Source organism: Dromiciops gliroides, chromosome 2 (assembly GCF_019393635.1).
Source record: "Dromiciops gliroides isolate mDroGli1 chromosome 2, mDroGli1.pri, whole genome shotgun sequence".
Classification (NCBI taxonomy): domain Eukaryota; kingdom Metazoa; phylum Chordata; class Mammalia; order Microbiotheria; family Microbiotheriidae; genus Dromiciops; species Dromiciops gliroides.
In genome coordinates this window covers 319,784,944-319,805,294 of record NC_057862.1, presented here as the reverse complement: position 1 = coordinate 319,805,294, position 20,351 = coordinate 319,784,944, and the positions used below count along the sequence as shown (strand labels likewise).

At 44.2% G+C, this 20,351-nt stretch overlaps 1 long non-coding RNA gene across 1 annotated transcript in view; it reads right to left on the bottom strand.

Moving 5' to 3' along the window:
* Nucleotides 1-16,647, bottom strand: part of LOC122741443 — a 28,167-nt gene extending 11,520 nt beyond the window's left edge. The window contains exon 1 of the long non-coding RNA XR_006354840.1: nt 16,461-16,647. This is a non-coding gene — a long non-coding RNA (uncharacterized LOC122741443). The remainder of the gene's footprint in view (nt 1-16,460) is intronic.
* Nucleotides 16,648-20,351: the final 3,704 nt, after the last annotated feature.

The following is a 20,351-nucleotide window of genomic DNA, read 5'->3' as shown; positions in this document are numbered from 1 at the left end:
CTCACTTTCCTCATCTGTAAAATAGAGGATTGGCCTCTGAAGACTCTTGCAGCCCCAAGTAAGCTCTATGACCCTATGACTTCACGGTATAGCATAATGCCCTTATCTACTTAAGAAATGTCTGTTGCCCATACGTACAAAAATATTTATAGCTGCTCTTTTTGTGGTGGCAAGGAATTGGAAATTGAGGGGATGCCCATCAAGTGGGGAATGGCTGAACAAGTCGTGGTATATGAATGTAATGGAATACTGTTGTGCTGTAAGAAATGATGAGCAGGCAGATTTCAGAGAAACCTGGAAGGACTTGCATGAACTGATGCTGAGTGACATGAGCAGAACTAGGAAAACATTGTACACAGTATCAACCACACTGTGTGTTAATCAACTGTGATAGACTTGACTCTTCTCAGCAATACAATGGTCCAAGATTGTTCCAAAGAACTCATGATGGAAAATGCTCTCCAAGTCCAGAAAAAAAGGACTATGGAATCTAGATGCAGATTGAACCATACAATTTCTACTTTTCTTGTTTTTCTTTTTTGAGGTTTTTCCCTTTTGCTCTGATTCTTATTTCATAGCATGACTAATGAAGAAATATGTTTAATGTAATTGTACATATATGACCTATATCAGATTGCTTGCTGTCTTGGAGGGGGGGAAGGAGGGAGAAAAATTTGAAACTAGAAATTTTAGGAAAACAAATGTTGAAAACTTTCTCTACATGTTAACTAGAAAATAATAAAATACTTTTATGATATTAAGAAATGGCTGTTGAATTTAATGGAAGACCACAAAACATTTCAGCTAATTTCTACAGTTAATCAGTCAGTTAGTCAATCAATCAATTAAGCCAGACACCATACTAAGTGCTGGAGATAAAGGATGAAACTGAAACCTTCCCTGCCTTTAAAGCTTTGACATCCTATCAGGGCAGACAACATGTACACCATATGGAAAATAAATAGGAAGCAGCTAGATGGCACAGTGGATAAAGCACCAGCCCTGGATTCAGGAGGACCTGAGTTCAAATCCGGCCTCAGACACTTTAACGAGTGATGTGATTCTGGGTAAACCACTTAGCTTTGCTCAGTATCAGTTTCCCCATCTATAAAACAGGGAGAATAATAGCACCTACCTCACAGGATTGTTGTGAGGATCAACTGAGATAACCTAGGTAAAGTGCTTTGTAAAACTAAAAGCACTGTATACATGCTAGCAATTATAATAACTATTATTGAAAGGTGGTGCCTGAGTTGAACTATGGCAGGTGGATTTCATTCTCGACAAAACCAAAAGATGGCTAAACAAAACAATAAATACAATAACTATGATGTAAATGGAAAGAACAAAGACACACCAAAAAAAATCAAGCAAATTTAACCAAAAAAAGATCAAAGAAGATTCAAATGAAGAGATGAGAAGACACCCCCAACCTACCCTTTCCTGGAGGTGGGAGGTCCACAGGGGTAATTTGTTGCATATGTTTTCAAACTTTTTTTATTGGTCAATTGTGCTAATATTTTTCCTCTCTAAAATTTTATTTTTAATTTTTATTTATTTTTATTTTTATATGGGATGACTCTCTAGGAGGGGCAGGGAGAGGGATATTTGGGAAGATGATAATGATGTAAGAAACAAAAGACATCAATAAACATTTCATTTTTTAAAAAAAGCACTGGGTGAGAAACCATGGGAATATGACAGAATGTTTAGGCAGCAGGGTAAGGATGAGAACATGCGGCTCATGCCCTTAACCTGACACTTCCAAGAAGGCCTCAGTCACCCATCTAAGTAGAGTAGGGAAGGGTGTGGAAATGAAGACCTGGAAAACCCAGCAGTTGAAAGTGTTTTCTCTGCAGTCACCTAACACCCACCACCAGCACCACCAAAGATCCCTAACTTTAAGGCATGTCTGCAACTGAGCTATCTTTCCTCTTCTCTTTTCTCTTTCTTTCAAGTCTTTTCTACTTTTAAAAAGGAGCTTTTACTGATGTAATTTGGGTGCTGGATTTTTTTTTATATCAGATAGTTTCCTCTAGTAATCTTTTCCTCTTCCCCTTCCCAAAGAGTCATCCCATGAAAAATAGTATTTTTTAATATAAAGGGGGGAAAATTGGCATGATCGATCATGACCTCAAAAGTGTGAAAATAAATGCAATGCACAACATTTGTGAACCCTCTGCCTCTGCAAAAGGGTGGGGGTACATCTTATCATCTCACCTTCTGAGCCTGGCCTATTCTTCATAATTTCATTCGAGTCTTTTCTAATGGCCTCTCCATTCAACTTAAAAATAAGGTACCACAAGGGCAGCTAAGTGGTGCAGTGGAAAGAGCACCAGCCCTGGATTCAGAAGGACCTGAGTTCAAATCCGACCTCGGACACTTGACACTTACTAGCTGTGTGACCCTGGGCAAGTCACTTAACCCCAATTGCCCCACAAAAAAAATAAATAAATAAGGTACCGGGGACATAAATAAATACAAAAGAGAAATAACACCCTCCCTTGAGGGGGGAGAAGGGATCATATAACCAGCAAACAAGCAAATACAAATTAGATATAAAATAATTGTGTTAATTTCAAGAGAGTTCTAATAACTAGAATAACAAAAATGCCCTGTGTGGGAGATGGCCCACCATTTACTGTAAGACCCTGCATCTCTAAAATACTTCCTATAGCTCCTCACACATGCATCATACTTAACTAATTTAATGGGGAAAGGAGTAAAAAAACCCTCTGGAATGGGAATTGGGACACCTGGGTTCTTTTCCTAGCTCCTTCTGTGTAACCATGGGCAAATTACTTCTCCTTAAATCATTTCTCTCTGGGCCTCAGTTTCCCCACTTGTAAAATCAAGGGGTTTGGATTTAGATGATCTCTAAGATCCTGTCCACTTCTGACATGTTCTGATCAGGGACTTCTTGACTGTAAAAGTAGGCAGAGATGCCTTGAGCTTCCGCCAGCCTTGTACTAATTCCCCTCCCGACGGCTGCAGAGTGATTGAGCAAAGAAAAACTGAACTCAGTGGGAAATGGAGGGAGGCCCGGGCTCAAGACAGCTGTTCAGTGAGTATAGCCCTACAGGGGCACAGGAGATCATGCCCTATAGTTCTAGGGAAATTACATAAACATCCTTCAAAGAAACAGAAGCCAAATCCAAGAGTCTGTTTCCCTTCTTCCCCCCCCTTCCCCCCCCCCCACTATCAGGTCCTTTTAATAGTTCCTCCTCCCCACTCTCCCATTGTTTCCAGTATCCTCAGAGAGCTTGGAAAATACATGATTTCCTTCAGCACTGGGCTCCTTCTCAGTCCTTCCTCCCTCCCTATCTGGCTGGCAGCCACTTGGGCTCCTCCTTGCCCTAATACAATGAAGAGCAGCACCTTTATCTCCAGGAACATGCCCCATCCTTGCCAGTCCCTGCTAGAGTATTGCGGTGGACCACTCCTCAGTCTTAGAGAAGGGTTAAGTCCCAGTCTGGTTCCTATGTCTACATGAGTCCATCTAACTCAACCTTGAAACACGAGAGAGAGCACGAGACAGACAGACAGACACAGAGAGAGACAGACAGACAGCAGAAAGGGGAAAGATCACATAGCCAAGTGGAGCAACCTCCATCCTGATCCTGGATTTGCTTTGTGCAAATCACTCTCCTCTGGGCTTCAGCCTCCCCATCTTCCCAAAGTTATACTAAATGATTTTCTAAGGTCCCTTCCAAAGTTAACCTGCTAGACGGCTGCTCTGTAGCTCTTCTCCTCTGCTCCCCACAGGCACACTAGTCTCCCTCCCTCTCTGCCCCTCACACTATGCTCATTGCTGGCTCTATACTGTGGCTCCCTGTGTAGAATCCCTACTTCATTCATCACCCTTTTTTTGAATCATAGGAATGGGAAGTGGGCCTGTGATTTCACTCATGATGCCCGGCCCAAAATAATCCAGTACATATGTGTCAGAGACTTGATCCTGGACCTTCCTGGCTCTGAGGCCTGCAAATCCAAGTCCTCCCACCTCCAAGAAGTCCTCTCTAACTGCTGCAGTCCAGTGCCCATTGATTCCCTTCTCTGAGCTTCTAAAGTACTTCTGGTTTGTGCCATTCACTTCCACCACTTGGACAGCATATACGGTCCCCTCATATCACTTCAGACTTATCTCCAACCATACTGGCAGATGCTCAAGTTTCATGTCTTATCGTTGCTCTGTGTACTTGACTGTGCTTTAGTATAATACTAGGTATCCAGGAAGCAGTCAAATTCTTTTTTCCCCCCTATTTTCCAAAAATTTTTTTTCCTAATTATATGTAAAAACAATTTTAACATCCGTTTTCTAAAACCATGAGTTCCAAATTCTAACCCTCCCTCCCTCCCTTGTTCCACCCCCTCAATAAGATAAGCAATTTGATATAGGTTATATATGAAGCACTGAAATTCTTAATGTTTTAGGAAGTTTTAGAGCATAGAACATTACAGCTAGAATGAACCTTAGAAATTACCTATTACCCGACCCTGGGCAAGTCACTTAACCCTCAGTGCCCTGCAAAAAAAAAATGAAATGACCTATTCCAGCCCCACTCACTTCAAAGAAAATTGAGAATCTAAAAAATTTAAGAGAATCGGCAGCTAGGTGGCGCAGTGGATAGAGCACTGGCCCTGGAGTCAGGAGTACCTGAGTTCAAATCCGGCCTCAGACACTTAACACTTACTAGCTGTGTGACCCTGGGCAAGTCACTTAACCCCAATTGCCTCACTAAAAAAAAAAACAAACCAGTGAATCCTTGAACTCAGGTCTCCTGACTCTTCCTGGTACCCACTGGCCTCCCACCTTGTCATCTTTTTCTTGAGCTACGCTAGGGACACAGACAAAAGACTGCAGAATAGCTGGGGTGGGCTTTGTGCTTTTCAGGGAACTCCAGATACTGGAAGGGAATATTCTGCTCCTTTCAGAGGAGAAGGCTCAGGGTCGTCAAGATAGAACGGAGCAGATGTGGAGTGCTAAGACCTGAAAATCTGGCAGGAGGGAAGCTGGGAAAAGGCCAGCTGTGGGCCTCATGGAAACTGATGAAACACTGCTTCAGGTGGCTCTTGGCTTGATTTTCAGGGCCTCTTGTTTGTGTCTTCAGTGTACACAAGCTCAGGCCCCTCAAGCCCAATGGCACAAGGTCCAAGAAGAAGCAGGTTAAGCAGGTGAGGAGCTGGCACCGTCAGGTCAAAAATGCCACACCTGAAACCCACATGGGCCTAGAGGAGGAAAACTTCAACTAAGCCACCAAGCAGGCTCTCTCACTTTTACCTTAGGCTCCTCCCTAGGTGAGATACACTCAGGGCTGGGCCACACCACCTGACCTAAAACAGTGTGATAAATGGCAAGTTGTGAATGGACCCCTTTGATTGAGCAAACCCAACTCCCCATAGACAGGACGATGGTGGCATCCTCCCTCATACAAGTCTCCTCCCTCGGCCACATCCCCAGGGCCCAGGGGAAGGATAGAAAGCCCAAGATAAAAGGAGCAAAGAAGAAAGAATGGTAAATGGGGAAGGACTCTGCTTGGAGGAGTCTGGGGACCAGAGAAGGTCTGCAGAGCTATAGAAAGAACATTAGACTAGGAGTCGGGAGTCTTGAGTCCTAATCCTGGCTCTCCCATAGACTAGATGTGGGACAAGTCACATCCCTCCTTCTCCTCTTAACCATAACCTCTTCCTCTAGCAAATGAACAGATGGGGGCAGCTAGGTGGCACAGTGGATGGAGCACCAGCCCTGGATTCAGAAGGACCTGAGTTCAAATCCGGCCTCAGACACTTGACACTTACTAGCTGTGTGACCCTGGACAAGTCACTTAACCCCAATTGCTTCACCAAAAAAAAAAAAAAAAAAAAGAACAAAAAGAAAGGAAAAGAAAGAAAATGAACAGATGATCTAAAAGATCCCCTCTACCTCTGACAAAGGCATTACACCTTTTAAGGTCCTTCCCACTATGACATTCAATGACCCAACGTTAGTTTCTGGTGTTTTCCCAGGATGCTACCAAACTGAATGTCATCTCATTTTGATACCTCCCATCCAAGAGACTCTTCTCCATTCTCCTCCTCCTCTTCTATGAAAACTGGCCTCAGAACAAGATACTTGAAATCTAGTCATGATTCAGTCACATATTGCTATGCAATTTCCAACAAATCACTTAACATCAATGCAGAAATATGTTTAATGTGATTGTACATATATAACCTACATCAGATTGCTTGCTGTCTTGGGGAGGGTGGAAGGAGGGAAGAGGGAGAGAAATTTGAAACTAGAAATCTTATAAAAGCAAATGTTGAAAACTATCTCTGCATGTAACTAGAAAATAATAAAATACTTTTATGATTAAAAAAAAATTGGGGCAGCTAAGTGGCACAGTGGATAGGGCACCGACCCTGGATTCAGGAGGACCTGAGTTCAAATCCGGCCTCAGACACTTGACACTTACTAGCTTGTGACCCTGGGCAAGTCACTTAACCCTCACTGCCCCACTAAAAAAAAAAAAAAATCACAACATTTCTGGGCCTTATTTTCTTAACTACCAAAGGGAGCTACACCTCCTGATTTAACATTACCTACATATGCTATTCCCTTCCTTTAAAACCTTTAACATTGCTCCAATGCCAACAGAATACAATTTTCAATCCTGGCATTCAGTGCCTTCCACAGTCAGGTTTCAATCTACCTCACCTACTACTAACAGTGTTTCCCAAGCCTCTGCTCCATCTGTACTAATCTAGTCTGCCCAAAAAGCTACGTTCATCTCCATCTGCAGAATGTCCTTTTTCACTCCTCTTTTCTACTTCCCCAGGACCCAGGTCAGGTCTTAATTCAATTCAACAAATATTTATTAAATGCCTATAAGATGCTATGTACTACACTGGACAATGAGGATACACAAAGATGAAAAACTCCTTAATTACAGTCTTCAAAGGAGCTTACAATATTACAAATATGAATAAAAGAAATACTCAGCCCTATTACAACTTAAAAAATAAGAGCAGAGTAGGGGTTCAAACAGAGTAGTACCATACATTTAAGGAGGAGGACATCACTTATAGTTGGGGTTATCAGGAGTCATCATGGAAGAGCAATGCTGGTCCTGAACCTTAAAGGCAGGAAAGGAGGGGCAGCTAGGTGGCACAGTGGATAGAGCACCGGCCCTGGATTCAGGAGGACCTGAGTTCAAATCCAGCCTCAGACACTTAACACTTACTAGCTGTGTGACCCTAGGCAAGTCACTTAACCCCAATTGCCTCACCAAAAAAAAAAAAAAAAAAAAGGCAGGAAAGGACTTCAACAGATCATAGATATGAAGAGGGGCTGCTAGGCAGCAGCATAGTACACAAAGCACCAGGCCTGAAGTCTGAAGGACTCATCTTCCTGAGTTCAAGTCTGGCCTCAGACAGTTCCCTAGCTATAGGACCCTGGGCAAGTTACTTAACCCTGTTTGCCTCAGTTTCCTTATCTGCCAAATGAGCTGGAGAAGGAAACGGCAAACGACTCCAACATCTCTGCCCAAGAGTTGGACGCAACTGAAAAATAATTGAAAGACATGAAGAAAGTCCACACCTAAGCAATGAAATATAGATAGGAAAGAGCTGTAGGAGAATCAGGCACAAGAGGCAGTCCCACTTTAGCTGGAATGTAGAGTATACAAACAGAAGTCAGAGATAATAGGGTTACTGAGAGAGGCTGAAGCCAACTGGGGAGGACCTCACGTGGCAGGATACAAAATTCTTACTCTAGGAGCAATAGGGAGCAATTAAAATCTCTAAGCAGGAAAATGGACACAGGTTCAGAGGATCCCAGACTTAAGAGTTGGAAGGCACTTTAGAAGTCAGTCAAAACAAACCCCTCATTTCACAGGTTAGGACAAAACTTCTTAAACTGTGGGTCGCAACCCCACATGAGGTCCAATAACTGAGATTGGGGGTTACAAAATATTTGGCAGTGGGGGCAGCTAAGGTGGTGCAGTGGATAAAGCATTGGCCCTGGATTCAGGAGGACCTAAGTTCAAATCCAGCCTCAGACACTTGATACTAGCTGTGTGACCCTGTGCAAGTCACTTAACCCTCATTGTCCTACCAAAAAGAAAGGAAAAAATATTTGGCAGCAAATGTTTGATTTGCATACATATTTTATATACCTATAAACCCTGGGGTCATGTGAAAATTTCTCAGGCAAAAAGGGGTCTCAAGTGGAAAAAGACTGAAACTCTGGGTTAGGAAACTGAAGCCCAGAAAGGTAAAGTGAAAAAAAAAAATCAAGGTCAAAAAAAATCTAAGCAAAAAAAAAAGTATATCCAAAAAATGACTTGGAGCTAAACGGAACCTGAGAACAAAGAAGATGGAAAGGACCTTAGAAAGCATCTAGTCCAATTCTTTTTTATTTCACAGATGAAAAGACAGTCTAAGCCCAGAAAGGGGAAGTGAGTTGCCTAAGGTCACACAATGAATTAATGACACAATTAAGACTAAAAGCCATGTCTCCTAACTCTCAGGCCAATCCTTTCCCCATCACACCATTATATCTCCCAATTCAGTTCCTAGGAAGCACACAAAGGAATTCAACAAATGCTTTCAGATGATCTGTGAGGAGGGAGAAACCTAAGTGGGAAGAAACGGAGCCTACAGCTCAATGAATGAACATTAAATTGTAAGATGAGGGGCACAGTGGTGGCAGAGTAGAGAGATTCAGAATCAGAAAACCTGGCCTTGAGACATAGCTATAACACTATGAATGCTGGACAATTCTCTTGACCTCTCTTGGTTCAGTTTCCTCATCTATAAAACGGGAATAATGCTATTTACACAACCTACCTCAAAACACTTGAAGAAATTACTTGTAAACTAAAACTTATATAAATGTGAACTACTGTTGTCAACATATTACAAAGCTCTCAGTAAACAAAGGTCTTTCCAGCCCAGCTATTTGTAAAACTATTCTATCAGATTTGATTGAAAGATACTCTAAATCAGTGGTGTCACACTGAAATAGAATGGGGGAGAGGTGCCATAATGACTTAGAAAATCACCAATTAACATTATGTTGTATTGTGTTTTTATTTATTTTGTTAAGCATTTCCCAATTCCATTTCATCTGGTTCCAGCTGCATTCCGGAGTTTTACAGACTCCAAATTTGACACCTCTACCCTAATTGCTCTTGTCCACAGGTAGCATTGGACCAATTACATCAAGGCTTAGAACACTACAAAGCCTGTGCTAAAATCTAACCAATGAAAAAAAGATTGGTTTAAGCAGCCATACTGATAAAACAGAGTGGATGAGAAACACCTATTTTCCAGGTGAGGCAATGCTGAGATGGAGAGACCATCAAGTGGGGCAGCTAGGTGGTGCAGTGGATAGAGCACTGGCCCTGGATTCAGGAGGATCTGAGTTCAAATGTGACCTCAGACACTTAACACTTACTAGCTGTGTGACCCTGGGCAAGTTACTTAAACCCAATTGCCAAGCAAAAAAAAAAAAAGAAGAAGAAGAGAGACCATCAAGTACACAAGATCATAGATTTAGAATTTTAAAGAACTTGACAAGACTCTGGTATCCCTGGATGTTCTTTTCCACATTTATGAACTAATACTTAGAACTGAGAGGAGCCTTCAGGATTATCTAATCCAAACACCTCATTTTACAGATGAAGAAATTGAGGTTCAGGAAAATTACATGACTTACCCAAGGTCATGCAAGTAGTAAATGACAGGACCAGAATTTGAATCCAGGACTCCTCAATAAGTGGCTCAGGTCTTCCTGATTCCAAGGAAGCAGCTAGGTGGCTTAATGACTAAAGAACTGGGATTGGAGTCAGGAAGACCCGAGTTCAAACCCAGCCTTAGACACCCTGGACAAGTTACTTAACCTCTGCTTGCCTTATTTCACTAGAAAAGGAAAAGGCAAACCACTCCAATATCTTTGTTGAGAAAACCCCATATGGGATCATGAAGTGTCAGACACAAATGAGTGACTAACTTCTAACTCCAAACCCAGTCCTCTTTTCACCATACTTCATTTCTTCACACAAAAGTTTTTAATTTGAATTGGTACTACAAATGGACAGTAAGCTGTGCCCCAGCAGCAAAATAGGAAAAAGAGATCTAATTGGATGACATTTGGGAAAGTCTGATTCCAAACACTTTGATGTCTCAAAGGGGAGAAGGGGAAGGGAATAAGCATTTCTGTGGCACCTACTATATGTCAGACATGCTAAGTGCTTTTACAACAACCCTGCAAGGTAGGTGATGTTATGTTTCCCATTTTACAGATGAGGAAACAGGCAGGAAGAGTTTAAGTGACTTGCTCAAGGTCACAGAACTACTGGGTATCTATGGCCTAATTTGAACTCAGGTCTTCCTGACTCCAAGCCCAGGACTCTATACACTCTTTTAGCAGCTGTCTCAGATGCCTCTTTTCTATACCAATATTCTCCCAGTGGTGCTATAAAGATTTGAAAAGGAAACTATCATAACCTCAGAAGAATAACAATAGCAAGTAATCTAAAAAGCAAGGGAGAAACCTATGATAGCCACAAGTGAAGTGTAGGATAATACTAATGACACGAGCCTGAGCAGTAGCAGGGAAAACAAGGCTGAGGACACACAAGACCAGAAAAGAAGGGAAATGTGGTAAAAATGAGAGAGAAGAGAACAGCCACCTAAGTGCCCCGCTAGCACCCCAGAGATCTAAAAAGGCCCAGAGGAAGGAAGGTCTTTGGTGCACTGGCCAAATTCTCTTTGAAGGACTTATGGAAAGACATGGGCAAGAACTGCCTAAGGACTGCATATAAGGAAGGGTTACAATCAGCACCGATGGGAAGACTGCCTCCCTGGGGAGGCAAAGTGGCATCAAGGAAAGAAAGCAGGATTCAGAGACAAAGGACTTAAGATTCCAGTCCCAGCTCTCTGTGACCTTGGGGCAAGTTACTTGCTTTCTCTGGGCCTCATTTTACTAATCTGTAAAACGAAGAGACTAGGTTTCATTTCATAAAAATGTAAAGGGAGGAAGTCTGACACAGGAGACAGAGGAGGGAAGGGAACCAGAACTTATTAAACACTTACCATGGTGTCAGGCACCATGCTTGACAAATATCATCTCATTTGATCTCCTTACCCCCAAGATGCTGCCTCCTGAAAGGCACACCCAACTTCTCAGGCTTATTTTTGCTTTGCCTCTTTCACCTATGACACCAAGGAACATGTCAACAGGCATTCTGACCACCGGCCAGGCAAGCTGCAAGGAACTATTGTACCATCCAGGGATGCCAGAATGTGATAACTAATAATAATAGCCAGCCTTTGCATGGCACTTTCGGGTTTTAAAAGTATTATGCCTATGTTACTTCATTTGATCTTCACAACAGCCCAGGGAGGTTGGTGCTATTATTACTTTCATTTTACAGGTGAGGAACCTGAGGCAGAGAGCAGGTAAATAAGTTGCACAGAGTCACGCAGCTAGTGTCTAGGGTCCTCCTGATTCTGAGTCCAGGGCTCTACCCACAGGGCCACCTAGAATATGTGTAACCTACATCAAGATTTCTATCAATCCAATCCAATAAACAATTAAGCACTACCATGTGCTGGGCACCTTGCTAAGAGCTGGACATACAATTAATAAAAAGATAATACCTGCCCTCAAGGAATTTACACTTTAAAGGAGACATCCCACAAAAGAAGGCAGAAGAGAGGGGGGTAGATGGGACACCAGAGGAGACCTGGGGTGTGTGCATCTTGTTCCATGGAGCTGAAACCAGAAAAAGCAACAGAAGGAAAGTGAAGTGAGCTGAAGTTGTGTTTGCACTCTATAAAAGAAGGCATTGGGAGGAATTTGGTACTCCACCCTCCAGTCAGAGGGGAGAGGAGGCTAAGGGACTTGATGTCAATCAAGGCCTAAATTAGCAGCACAATGATGAGTTTAAAAAGTGGTGAGCTTATTCCTTCATCTTCAACCTCCTTTATCTTCAATCTTTCAAATGCTAAGCAATCTTAAGAAAGGTAAATTCCACCTCAGAGGGCAGTCTGACTTCAACTGTTAAATGGCTTTTCAACCAAGGTGGGACACCCATGCCTAGACCAGATCCAACCAGTAACCAGTGATACTCCAGCGGGTAGAGCCCTGTGTTACTCTGGGCAAGTCAGTTTCAGTTTCTTCAACTGTAAAATGAGGGTAATAATAGCACCTATTTATGTTAAGAGGATCTGGTGAGATAATATTTGTAAATCACTCAGTACAATGCCTGGCATATAGTAGGTACTTCATAAACGCTTGTTAAAAGTTTTAAAGTTAGGGCATCCTGGATTCAGGAAGACCTGAATTCAAATCCGGTCTCGGACACTTGATACTTACTAGCTGTGTGACCCTAGACAAGTCACTTAACCTCAATTGCCCCCCCCAACACACACACACACACACACACACACACACAAAAGTTTTAAAGTTAGAAAGACCACAGATTTCATCTAGTCCATTGTCTAGACTATGAAACTGAGACCCAATGACAGAAATCTGTCCTGATTTGGCCAAGGTCAGATACCTTTTTATTGACCAAGAACTCACATTGGCATTTATAAGTTCTTTAAGCAGCACCCCCCTTCAGAGGAGAAGGCTGCTGGAATCTGTTCTCTGAGCCACAAAGTGGCTGATCTATTTTCTTGGTCAAGCTGAGTTTCTATACTTTCTTCTCAGCTGCAAAATGGGTCTAGCAATTACAAACCAGTAATCAGGTAATATCCCTTTTCCAGCCCCCTGCTAATCTGAAGATAGGAAGATAGGTGTCCTCAGAAGAAGACAAGGAGAACCCTTGTTTACACACTCATTAGCTATCCAAGAATCTTGATCACTGAAGATGTAGCTGGACCTACTCTTACTACAACCTAGCATTTCTGCAAATGTTTGTTTTGTTAACTGCACTGATAATCAAAGTATTCAAGCACTTTTCTTATCCTCTTTTCCAGAGATCCAAGAATATATTGAACCTAAGCAAAGCTCCTACAATAAAAGGGGGTAAGGAGTAGAAAAAGAAATCCAGTTATTTCTCCACACGGAAGAGGCAGCACATGGTATTCTGGACAACAGTTGAACACTGTTTTTGAAGTCCAAAGACAAGTTTCAGTCACCCAAGGAAGTCATTTCAATTCTCCAAGTCTCAGTTTCCCAGCATGTGTAGTCTTTCCACAGATGTCAATTACACATCTCTCTCTGCTCTTCCCCCACCCTCCGTCTCCTTAACCCTTCAGTAGAACTGCCTTCATGAGTTATAATGGGCCAAAAAACTTCCATCAGCTGATGGTGGTGAATTCGTCAGTGAAGACTCTCTGCAAAGTTAGGTCAGATGACAAAATTAGTCCTTCACCTGGGAGTCTCTCCAGCTTGGTAGGGTCTGGGTTTCACTGGATGATCTTTTGAGAGTCCAGTGTTACCTCTGGGACAAAATAAAGCAAGAAGGTAAGGTCTGTAAGGAGGCTCCTCATCTGTAAAATGGCAAGAACAATACCTATTTCACCCAAGATAACTGTGAAGATAGGAAAGCAAAATGGAGCCAAACAAACATGAACAACTGTCACTAATGCTTCCAGAGGGGCACCGCTATTCTGGACCTAATTAGACTCAACTCATCACCAACCTGGGGATACAAAGATTTTAAAATGACACAATCGGGGGCAGCTAGGTGGCGCAGTGGATAAAGCACTGGCCTTGGATTCAGGAGGACCTGAGTTCAAATCCAGCCTCAGACACTTAACACTTACTAGCTGTGTGACCCTGGGCAAGTCACTTAACCCCAATTGCCTCACACACACACAAAAAAAGACAGTCCCTGTCCTCAAGGAGCTTACAATCCACTTAGGGGAGAATATAAGATGCATAGACAAAAGTGTAATGTAAAGCACCATGTAATAAATAAAAAGGAAAGATTCTGGAAAAGAACTGAAAGAAATTTTGAGGAGGAAGAGAACACTTTGAGATAGAGGAATTAGGGAAGAGTTCAAAGAGGAGGTGACATCTGAAGTGAGCCTGCAGGGAAGAGAAGGCTTCTCGGAGTAAAGGAAGTACTTTCCCAGCATGGAGAATAGCCAGCATTATTGCAGAGAGGCAGAAGAGTGCATATCGAGTTCAAAGAGCAGTGGATAGAGCACTGGCCCTGGATTCAAGAGGACCTGAGTTCAAATCCAGCCTCAGACATTTAACACTTACTGGCTGTATGACCCTGGGCAAGTCACTTAACCCCAATTGCCTCACACACACACAAAAAAAAAGAGCAGTGGTCCAGTTCAGCTAAATGGAGAGCAATATAGATGCAAGTTGGAAAGGAAGGCTGAAGCCAGATTTTGGAAGACCTGAAGTATCAAGCTAAGGACTCTATATTTTACCCTGGGGGCAGGCAACAGGATGCCACTGAAAGTTTAAGACAAGAAATGATTAGATCAGATCTATGCATTAGAAAGATTTTTGTCAACTGTGTAAAAGATGGATTGGAGTCGATTAAAACGTTAGTTACAAAGCTACCATAACAGTCCAAAAAAAGAGGTGATGAGAGCTTAACCAAAGGTGGTAGGAAAGAACAAATACAAGTGAATTGGAGAAGATACAATTTAAAGGACTTGGCAACTGATTTGATCTGAGGAACAAATAGGGGTCAAAGATCCTCCAAAAATGGAAAATGGAGGTGCCATCAAAATAGATCTTCAAATTAGAAGTCAGGGAAGGATTAGGAGGGAATTATGAAGAGTTCAGTTTTTAACATGCTGAGATTGATGTGCCAAGCAGAGCATCCAAGTGGTGATATCCAGAAAGCAGCTGGAGATGCAGGACTCAAGTGCAAAGGGGAGATTAGGGCCACTGGATAATTCGAATTTGGGAGTCATTTGCACAGAGATGATAATTAAACCCATGGGACCTCTGGAGATCCCCAAAGGAGAGAGTACGGAAGGGGCTGTAGGATAGAGCCTCAGGAGTAGTCAAACTCTGGGGACAAGAAAAGGACTGGTCAATAAAGGAGTAAGCAGACAGGTGGAAGAAAGAAGCAGTGTCACAGAAGCCTAAGAGAACGGTGACAAATGCTGTTAAGTTTAACGTTCATCCCTGTGGGCAGAGACAAACTCTTATTTCACCTCTTTACCCCTAGCAACTACTATAGGGCTTTACAGCCAGTAGGAGCTTAATAAATGTTTATGTAATTGAACTAACTTCATCTCAAGCCGTCTCCTTAACCCCAAAGCCAAAGAACAAATAGTCCAGCTCCTGGGACCCCTAGCCAAGGGTCGCTGAAGCCTAACAAGGTGCTCTCAGTGAGGCCTGGACCTCTTTTCTTTCCCGACCTTCATTTAAAAAAAAAAAAAAGAACCACTATTTATAAGGTGGGGGGGATACATTTCCCAAGGGTTCTGAAGGGAGGAGGAGATTGGGGAGCAGTGCGTACACTGTCTTCCCAAGAGGAAAAAGCCATTGGGGGGAAAACCGGTTGGGCCGCATTGCCATAGGAGCCCATTCCCTTTCCACGAAGCTGGGACACACAAGACAAAAGTTTTCCCTGTTCTGGAGAGGAGGCTAAGGGGGGTGGGGGTTGGAGGGGGTAAGGGGAGGGAGGCCAGGGGGGTGGGGAAAATTCCTCACAAGTGACATTATCTGTGACCTCCAGCTGCCGCTGCCCCGGCCCTGCACCTCCCTCCCTCTCTCTCCCCCTTCCCCGGGGAGCTCCGTTCCCGGGGAGCCCCCTCCCCTTTGTCTCCAGCCCCGCACCCCTCCCCCTCCGCCGCCCCGGGCTGGGCGCTCCCTCCCGGGGCCCGATCTCTGGGCCCCTCCCGGCCGGGCCACACCGGAGGTTCGGGGCTCCCTGCCGGCGGAGACTGCTCGTGCTCCGGCTGCGCGGCCTGCATGGTTCCCCAGCCCAGCGGAGGGAGCGAGGGAGGGATCCCCCGGCCCTCCCTCCCGGGCCCCCGGCTCTGGCTCGCGTCTTACCTGCTGCTCTGCCGAGCTCCCGGCGCCCCTGGGAGAGGGCGCAGACAGCTGCAGCCGCTGCTTCCCCGCGCTCCCGAGCCGCGTCCCCAGGAGCTGGGGGCCGTGCACACACCGGCTGGAGCGGCCGCCACGACTGCCTAAGCCCTGGGCCGGGCCCCGCTGCAACCGCCGGCCCCGGGCCCCCCGCCCCCGCCGTGGGTAACCCTTCCCCGACAGCGCAGCGCCACCGCCGCCACCACCGCCTCCTCCAGCCCGCCCTCCTTCCTTCCTTCCTCTTTCCCGGTGCCCAGCCCCCGGTCTCTAAGCTGGGCACCCCCAAGCCGGGCTGGGAAGTTTTCCCAGGAAAGGAAAGGCTGGGCTTGAGCTGTGAAGGTCCCGGGGCTGCAGCTCCCCGGGGTCTGGCGACTGGGGGTTCTCACACACAATAGGGCGCACGCGGAGCGCAGGGGGGGACTCTCCCCGCCTCCCCCCAGATGAGCTCCCCTACCTAACTAGGAACGTGCCCGGTTCTGGCGTTCGGAGATGGATCCCGTAGGTCTCCCGAGGTTTCAGCCCCGATTCTGCAGGGAGTCTCCGACCCCGGGGCCCAGCAGGATTCCGGAATCTCCTACTGGATTTTCTGACTCCAAAGGCGGATTCTTCGCTGTTTTGTGGTGCTGTGCGAACACGTGATGCTCGGGTCTGCCTTTGACCCCTGTCTGGGGGCGGATTTGGGGAGGGGAGGGGAGTGAAGGGGTGGGGAGGATAGGAGGGAAGGGGGGAGGGGGGTGCTTGTCAGATGTGGGACCAGGGCGATGGCCGGGGCCAAGGACAGGCTGGGGCCGGAGTAACTGCTGACCCCGGGAAAAGCCAACCTGAGTTTTTAGTTAAACTAACAAGTTATTTCGGGTAAAGAAAGCTTATCACCGGAAGACCGTTCTGGAAAAGCCAGAAAGAGGATCCACAAGGGCTGGAGTCGAACAAAGACCATTAGTACAAGTATTGGAGGGAAGGTTTTTAAATGGAGTGGGAGCCACAAATACAAGGGACGAAGAGGGGAAAGTTAGAGCAGAAGGGGTAAGGGGCAGGAGAAAGGGTGAAATTAACATATAAAGACGAGAGTAAAAAGATTGGAGGGGGTGGGAGGGGGAGGAAGGATTGGTGAAGAAGCACCCATTGGACTAGCCCTAAGGTTGTAAAAACAGAGTGAGTAGCAACCCCAGACTCACCGGGAGAACTAGAGAACAACATTTCTTGAAAATAAATGCACAGCATAGGGGCCATTTACAACTTCTGGAATCTGTTCTTGGCTCTATCAAATGCCTGTGTAACTCCAGGCACCTCTTTCTGGTCTAGAGATATTACTTCAGAGATACAAGTGAGAATAAAGAATAAGTGCTAAACATGCCTAATTCTTTCAATCACTTTCCCAAGGAAATCACTGTGAGCTCTTACATGACATTCAGGCCCTTCAATTTCCACCCTTCTGTGATTGAATGGATGATCATAGTCTAGGAGCTCAGAGAGCCTGGTATCATACACTTCACACGTAAACTTTCAATAAATGTTGGGTGTAATTGAAAGACCACCCTACGAGCATGTTGTACAGGAGATTCACCTATCCGGGTTGGAATCTATGACTTCCAAAGTTTCTACCAGTTCTGGTATTCTAAATTGTGTTTGATCATTTCAGCCTGTTGAATTAATCTGAATCCCAACTCTGCCATCTTCTGTATTCACTATCCTTTCCAGCTCTGCATTGTCACCAGACAACTAAGTTTGAATTCTGGATTTGCTCCCATTAAATTGTAAGCTCCTTGAGGGCAAGGAATGTCCTTTGCCTCTTTTTGTATTCCTGGCGCTTGGCACAGTGCCTGACACATAGTAGGTGGTTTTTTTTAAGTGAGGCATTTGGGGTTAAGTGACTTGCCCAGGGTCACACAGCTAGTAAGTGTTAAGCGTCTGAGCCCTGATTTGAACTCAGGTACTCCTGACTCCAGGGCCGGTGCTCTATCCACTGCGCCATCTAGCTGCCCTACATAGTAGGTGTTTAACAAATATTTATTGAATTGAATTTACTACCTGTATGATCTTGGGCAAGTCATTTAATGGGGGAATTGGATTAGATAATGTACCTGTAAGATCTCTTCCAACTTTAAATCTATGATCCTATCATATGAAAATTTGATAGGTATACCATTTCTCCAACCCCTGGTAAAAAATGTTGAAATAGGGCAAGGCCAATCACAGAATCTGATAGCTCCCGTCTCCCTCTAGATTTCCATCAATTAACACTTTTGGGGGGGAGGGCAGTCATTAAATTAGCTATGAATCCACCTGACCATATGACCATCTTGTTTATATCCTATCTTATCTGCAAGGATACTTTAAACTAGGAAAAAAAAAGGAGAAAAAGAAGATTTCCTATGCATGTATATCCACCAAGCTAGAGCAGCTACAGTGTAGGAAGGATATCAGACAAGGCACCCAGAAATTCAGAAGAAAAAAAATCCAAGAAAGGGGCCAAAAGAAAAATAACCAAGGGTACTGAAAGTACTGAAAGATATGACTGCTGAGCTGTCAGCAATTTTTTGAAAGATCTTGGAAAACAGGAGGGAACCTGCAAAACTGAAGAAGGCCAAATGTCTCAATTAAAGAAGAGAATGGAGTGTTCAAATTGTAGGCCAGTCATTTTGACTCTGATTCCAAGCTAAATATTGGAGCATGTTATAAAAGAATGCTTTAGGAATAGCTTATCTTAAAAAGTTATCAAATCTTTTAATCAAGTTTTCTTATACAAAATTACAAATATGGTAATGTTTTACATAATTATACATGTATAACCCATATCTAATTGCTACTCAGGGAAGGTGGAAGGGAGGGAGGGAAAGAGGGATAAAAATTGGAACCCATAACTATAAATAAAAATGTTTATTATTTTTTTTAAAAAGTGGGGGCAGCTAGGTGGCGTAGTGGATAAAGCACCAGCCCTGGATTCAGGAAGATCTGAGTTGAAATCTGGCCTCAGACATTTGACACTTACTAGCTATGTGACCCTGAGCAAGTCACTTAACCCTCATTGCCCCCCTCCCCAAAAAAAATTTTAAACGGCAGCATAACACCAAAAGTCATGCAAAACTTTCTTAAAAAAAAAAAAAAAACAGGGGGCAGCTAGATGGCGCAGTGGATAGAGCACCAGCCCTGGAGTCAGGAGTACCTGAGTTCTAATCCGGCCTCAGACACTTAACACTAGCTGTGTGACCCTGGGCAAGTCACTTAACCCCAATTGCCTCACAAAAAACAACAGCAACAAAAAACAAACAAACAAACAAAAACACCACCACAACAGGGTTACTAGATTGAGTCTGTGTCCATTTAAAATGACTTTAGTAGAATGACCTAGGCTATTCCATCAAAATTTCTCTCTCCCACATTGCCAAATCCAATGGCCTTTTCTCAGTCCTCAGTCTCCTTGAGCTCTCTTCAACCTTTGACACTGCTGATAACTTCCTCCTCCTTGATATGATCCTCTCTTCTCTTTAGGTGCTCAGGACACCACTCTCTCCTAATTCTCCTCCTACCTATCTAACGGCTCATTCTGTCTTCTTGGCTGGATCCTCTTTTGGAGATCTTATCTAACTATAGGTGTCCCTCAGGTTTCTGTTCTGGACCCTCTTCTCTCCTCCCTTTACACTATTTCACTTGGTGATCTCATCAGCTTCGATGGATTTAATCATCATCTCTCTACTGATGATTCTCAAATTGACCCATCCTGCCCCAAACTCTCTACTGACCTCCAATTTCACTTCTCCAACTGCCTTTCAGACATCTTGAAATGGATGTCCAGTAGACATCTAAAACAGAACTCGTTATCTTTTTTTTTTTTCCAGGGCAATGAGGGTTAAGCAACCTGCCCAAGGTCACACAACTAGTAAGTGTCAAGTGTCTGAGGCCAGATTTGAACTCAGGTCCTCCTGAATCCAGAGCTGGTGCTTTATCTACTATACCACCTAGCTGCCCCAAAACTCATTATCTTTATTTCTCTCTCTCTCTCTCTCTCTCTCTCTCTCTCTCTCTCTCTCTCTCTCTCTCTCTCTCTCTTCAGGGCTATGAGGGTTAAAGTGATTTGCCCAGGGTCACACAGCTAGTAAGTGTCTAGTGTCTGAGGCCAGATTTGAACTCAGGTCCTCCTGAATCCAGGGCCAGTGCTTCATCCACTGTGACACCTAGCTGCCCAAAACTCATTATCTTTCTTTCTCTCTCTCTTTCTCTCTCTTTTCAGGGCTATGAGGGTTAAAGTGATTTGCCCAGGGTCACACAGCTAGTAAGTGTCTAGTGTCTGAGGTCAGATTTGAATTCAGGTACTCCTGACTCCAGAGCTGGTGCTTTATCTACTATA